Below are 6203 nucleotides of genomic sequence, written 5' to 3' on the forward strand. Positions count from 1 at the left end.
CTGTCATTCCAAAAGCATTTATTCTTAGGTACTGACTATGTACCTGGAAGTTTTTATTTCTCTTGCCTTTTTCTACCCCTAATTTCTCTATCTCAGATTCTTTCCATTTCTGCTCCCATTTCTCTAAAAAAAAAAAAAAAGGCAACAACGAGAAACTTGGGAGATTAGAAAGAAGAAAGAGACTTTCAGGGAAAATGTTTTCACGTGACTTCAGACTCCAGACTGTACTCAAGTTTGCCTGGGGTAGATATATGTGTGTATATAAATCTGTACTCCTCGTGGATGTCTAGATCTCCCACGAGGAGTCAGTTTCAGAGACCAAGGAATCCAAGGCACCACTCTCTTGTCCATGGGAGCCCACTCCCAGATCATGTCTCCACATGGTCAGTTTTCTCTTTGCGATTAGTAATTGGCTTCTGTTGAACATTATAATCTACTAGGGGCCCAGTGCATGAGATTTGTGCACTGCTAGGGTCCCTAGTGGCTGCTGGCCTCCCTTCCCCCGGCTGGCCCCGCCCCCTGGTTGAACTCCCGGACAAACTCCTGGTTGAAGGGCTGATTTGCATGCTATGCTTTTATTATATAGGATTACAAAAGCCAAACATTCAGAGAGTGCAAACTAGTAGAAGTGACCAGCAGATCCAGGTAACATTGATATTTGCACATTTTCTATAGGCAGCACATTTCAAATCCCTCTCTATGTAGCATACAGAGTCCCCTCTCATCTGGCATCCCTGCAACACTTTGCTTCCCAGCTACATTGCCTAGAGTCTTTTTTTCTGCAAAGAAAGGGAGCAAGCAGGCCATGGCCAGTGTGGCCAGCTGGCTGAGTGTCATCCTGTGTATTGAAAGATCACCAGTTTGATTCCCGGTCAGGGCACATGCTCAGGTTATAGGTTCAGTCCCCCAGTTAGGGTGCTAAGGAGGGCAACCAATTAATATCTCTCTCTCTCTCTCTCTCTCTCTCTCTCTCTCTCTCTCATCTCTATCTCTATCTCTATCTCTATCTCTCTCTCTCTTTCTCTTTCTCTTTCTCTCTGAGGAACAAAAAGGGAGCCAGCAGGAGCCACAGGGTACCTTTAACTACCTGGCACCAGGCACCAGTTCCCCAGGCGCCTTTTATTACCTGGTTTGTAGAGACTGCAGATAGGTCTCCTTTACATGGGGCCATAACCAACTTTGAGCATAACCAACCAGAAAGAAACTGCATAGATAAGACTGGAGGGCTGTGGGGAAGAGGACATGTTCAAATTTATGGCCCCGGTCCTTCCTGAGGAAGGTTCACTCTTTGCTCTACTGAAATCTGCCTGTAGGAGGCCAGGTCACCCCAGGTTTGGCCTATCACCCACTTTTTGTTGTTGTTAACCTCACCTGAGGATTTCCCCCCCCCATTGCTTTTTAGAGAAAATGGAAAGGGAGAGATGGAGGAGGAGGGAGAAAAGAGAGAGAGAGAGACAGAGATTGGTTGCCTCCCACCCATACCCTAACTGGGGCTAGGGATCAAACCTACAACCAAGGTATGTGCCCTTGACCAGGAATTGAACCTGCGACCCTTTGGTGTGCAGACCAGAACTCTAACCACTTGGCCACGCCAGCCAGGGCCTCTCACTCACTTCTGATTAGCTTCACTGAAATATAACTTTCATACCATACAGTTCACCCATTTATTTATTTATTTAATCCTTAACTGAGGAGATATATATACATACGTGTGTGTGTGTGTGTGTGTGTGTGTGTGTATGATATGTTTTTAATTGATTTTAGGGAGAGAGAGAGAGAGAGAGAAACATCCATTAGTTGCCTCCCGAACAGGGATCCAACCCACAACCATTAGGTTAGGGAATGACACTCTAAATCAGGGGTCCTCACACTTTTTAAACAGGGGGCCAGTTCACTGTCCCTCAGATCGTCAGAGGGCCGGACTATAGTTAAAAAAAAAAAACCTAGTCGGCTGCTAAGCAACAGGCAGCAGCAGCAAAAACACCCGGGGCCGTAGTTTGAGGACCGCTGCTCTAAATCACTGAGCTACCAGGCCAGAACTACAATTCACCCATTTAAAGCACACTTTAAAGGTTTTTAGTTTGTTCACAGTTGGATGACCATCGGCACAATCCATTTTAGATCGTTTTCATCACCCCAGAAAGAAACCCTACATCACTTAGCTTCACCTCTCAATAATCCCCCTTCCTAGCCCTAGACAACCACTTATCTACTTTGTGTCTATATTTCCCTTTTAAATCTAAACTTGGAAAAGAGCAATTCAATACTGTAGTACTCACTCAATTGAGTATACTTCTCATTCAAGGTTTTACTCCAGTCAACCTTCTAGAACTGTTCTGGGCAGTATCAGTGACCTTTTAGTTACCAGACCCAAAGGATATGTTCAGCCTTTATCATTCGGAACCTTTCTGATGCATTTAACTCAATCACTTTACCTTGTGGTGTTTTCTTTATGGGCTCTTCACCCACCCCTTGGATGGCTCCTCACCCTTCCTGAGCGAAGGAACCTGATCGTGGTCTCAGCCGCGTGTGTTGCTATTGACTGCCTCTCCACGGAACTTCTAGTCGCTGCCTCTTGGATGGCCTCTCTGTGGTCCAGTCCTCTCTTCGGGGCTAAAACTGAGCTGATCCCTTCCCCTGCCAAACTGCCTTTTCTTTGTTCTCTGTCTTACCCATGTATCCAAACTTGGTAGAAACTTCTTTCTCCCTTACCCACAATATAAAGTCCGTCTCCATTACCTGCTGAATTTTCTTCCACCCTACCTCTGAAATCAGCTTTTTCCAGTACTCACAGCAGGGCTCCTCTCTTTTACAAACTATTTCTGCATTTTACTGGTTGGTCATGCCAGGTGAGCCTCCGTCCCTAAAATCCATTTGCCACACAATCACTGTAGTGAGCTTATAAAAATGCAAATCTGACCTCATCTGCTAATGTCCTATTAAAATGGCATGCAGCACATCACCTGCAAGTATATATCTTTTAAAAATCTGAATCTCATCAAGTTTACGAGAAATACAGAGGATAAAAGAACTCATAGCCCTGGCCAGTGCGCCTTAGTTGGTTGAGCCTCGTCCAGTGCGCCGGTCCGGACACATGCCCAGGTAGTGGGCTCCATCCCTAGTAGGGGGCACGCAGGAGGCAGCTGTGTTAAAAGAGTCTTAAGAACATGTCAACTAAATACACTGTGCTGGATCCTGACTTGAATAACCCAACTCTAACAACAATTTGATTTTTAAAAAACATTCACATTCAGTAAGGGTTTCATGGTTATTTTTTTGAAGTGTTTTTATATTTTAGTAATACAGGCTGAAGTATTTAAGAAGAAATGGTGTGATTTAGCCCAGTGGTAGCATATGAATGAAACAAGAACAATGATGGAATATAGGATAATAATAAATAATTTTAAAATTTTTAAATTGTAAAACACATAAAATTTACTGTTTTAACCATTTTAAAGTGTATAGGTCAGTGTCATTAAGTACAGTCACGTTGTTGTGCAGCATCCATCTCCAGAACTCTTTTCTCCTCAGAACTAACTCTCTGTGCTCATTAAATACTAACTCTCCATTCTTTCCTTACCCCAGTCCCTAGGAACCACCCATTCTATTTTCTGTCTCTATGAATTAGACTACTTTAGGTATCTAATATAATTGGGCTTATACAGTATTTGTCCTTTTGTGACTGGCTTATTTCACTTAACATATTGTCCTCATACATGTTGTAGCATATGTCCGAATTTCCTTGCTTCTTAAGGCAAGTAATATTCCATTGTATGTATATACCACATTTTATGTATCCATTTACCTACTGATGGACTCTTAAGGTTACTTCTACCTTTTAACTATTGTGAATAATGCTGCTGTGACTATGGGTGTAAAAATACAGGGGTGGGCGTCTGGCTGGTGTGGCTCCGTGGTTGAGTGCCTCTCCACGGAACTTCTAGTCGCTGCCTCTTGGATGGCCTCTCTGTGGTCCAGTCCTCTCTTCGGGGCTAAAACTGAGCTGATCCCTTCCCCTGCCAAACATGCTCGGGTTGAGGGCTCCATCACCAGTAGGGGGCGTGCAGGAGGCAGCCGATCAATGAGTCTCTCTCATCGTTGATGTTTCTCTCTCTCTCCCTTTCCCTTCCTCTCTGAAATCAATAAAAATATTTTTTTAAATTTTATTTTAATGCTTAAAGTATTACAAAGAATGGTACATCTGTTTCCTTTTTTCCCCATTGACCTTCCCCCGGCCTCCCCTACCCCCAGTCTCTTGTGTTCATTGTTTATGCTTATATGCATGCATACAAGTCCTTCAGTTGATCTCTTTCTTACCTTCAACCCCAACCCTCCCCAGCCTTCCCGCTGTAGTTTGACAGTCTGTTCGATGCTTCTCTGCCTCTGTATCTATCTTTTTGTTCATCAGATTATAATGTTCTTTATTGTCCATAAATGAGTGAGATCATGTGGTATTTTAATAAAAATATATTTTTTAAATAAAATAAATTGGGTGATGGGCGTATGAGGGTTCAGTATATTGTTCTCTCTAGTTTTGTGTATTTTTAAAAATTTTCCATTAAGTCACAGCCCACTCCCACTTAATGTGTCCCCCTTCTCCAGGAAGTCTAACCTACCCTTCCCTCTCTTGCTTCCGTTATTATTCTGTCCTGCCTTCATAGCTTCTTCATCACATTCCAGCTGGTGGGAGCAGAACTGTCTTATTTATCTTCTTATCCCCTGTGCCTAGTGCCCTGCCTAGTATAGTAAAAACGTAGTGCATAGCTGACTTTACCATTATTTTGTGCACAGTGTCTGGCACATAGTATAATCTCAGTGAGTGAGTCTGCATGAACCCCCAGGGCAACTCCCTTTATAGGGCAATCATTGATATTAGCTGGATGAGTGGAACTTTAGATCATCTTACTCAGGATCTTCATTATGCAGGTCAGGAAAGCAAGGAGTCTTGTGCCACAGCCATTTATTGATAACCTACTTTGTTTTCATGTTTATTGGCAATCTTTTGAGCCTCATGGCTTCCCAAATAGGTTTTTTTTGTAGCAAAGAGAATATACAAACTGTGTGCAAAATGCAAGAAGCAATCTATTTAGCAGTTTTGTTTCTCAGTATAAAATGTAAATTTATCCTTTCTGCTTTATAATCATACTAGTGGCCCGGTGCACAAAATTTGTGCATAGGAGCGGGGTGTTCCTCAGCCCAGCCTGCACCCTCTCCAACCTCGGACCCTTTGGGGGATGTCAACTGCTGGTTTAGGCCTGATCCCAGAATGTCTGACAGGCCTGATCCCAGGATGTCCGACTGCTGGGATCAGGCCTAAACCGGCAGTTGGACATCCCTCTCACAATCCTGGAGTGCTGTCTCCTAACTACTCGCCTGTGTGCCTGCCTGATTGCCCCTAACTGCTTCAGCCTGCCAGCCTGATCGCCTCCTAACAGCTCCCCTGCCGGCCTGATTCACACCTAACTACTCCCCTGTCGGCCTGATCATCCCCAACTTCCCTCCCCTGCTGGTCAGATCACCCCCCAAGGCTTTTATTAGTATAGATATGACCCTTCACAGAAAATTTCACTAACCCTGCTTTACAATAAGGGATTGACGATTGAATCACTGGGGCCAGGCACCAAGATTTCCTTTCTTTGAATAGTGGAGGGAATAATTATCTTGTCTTTCAATTGCCCTGAACATCAAATGAGATAATGACTTAGAAAAGCATAAAAGCACCATATAAAGACAACTGTCTTTTTCATATACTGAAAAGACAATAAAGTGGTAAAATGAAAAACACTGTTTTTATTCTCCCCTTCCTTCCTTTACAGCCTTTATTTAAACTTTGAAATTTAGAAAAATTTCACTTCTATTTTCATTTCTTTACATTCAATATTATTTTGTATTAGTTACAGCATAGGATAAGGCCATTTTTGAAAGTATAAAGGGCTGCTTTTATTAAACTGGGACAAGGGACTAATCCCAGTGCTAACCCTGGTAAACTGGGACAAAGGGCCATCCCACATAAAACTATTCTCCACTTGCTGCAAGTATTTGTGGAAATAAATAAAGACTGCCCAGATGACAATAAGCAGAAGATATTTATTCAGAACTTGCTATATAGCAAGAGAGTCAGCCGCCATCAAATGGGTTTAGCAGAAAATTAAAAGTAGGTTCGGGAGTGGGAACAATTCATAATGGAAAAAAAGAGAAGGATT

This window comes from Myotis davidii, unplaced genomic scaffold (genome assembly GCF_000327345.1).
Source record: "Myotis davidii unplaced genomic scaffold, ASM32734v1 scaffold648, whole genome shotgun sequence".
Taxonomy (NCBI): Eukaryota; Metazoa; Chordata; class Mammalia; order Chiroptera; family Vespertilionidae; genus Myotis; species Myotis davidii.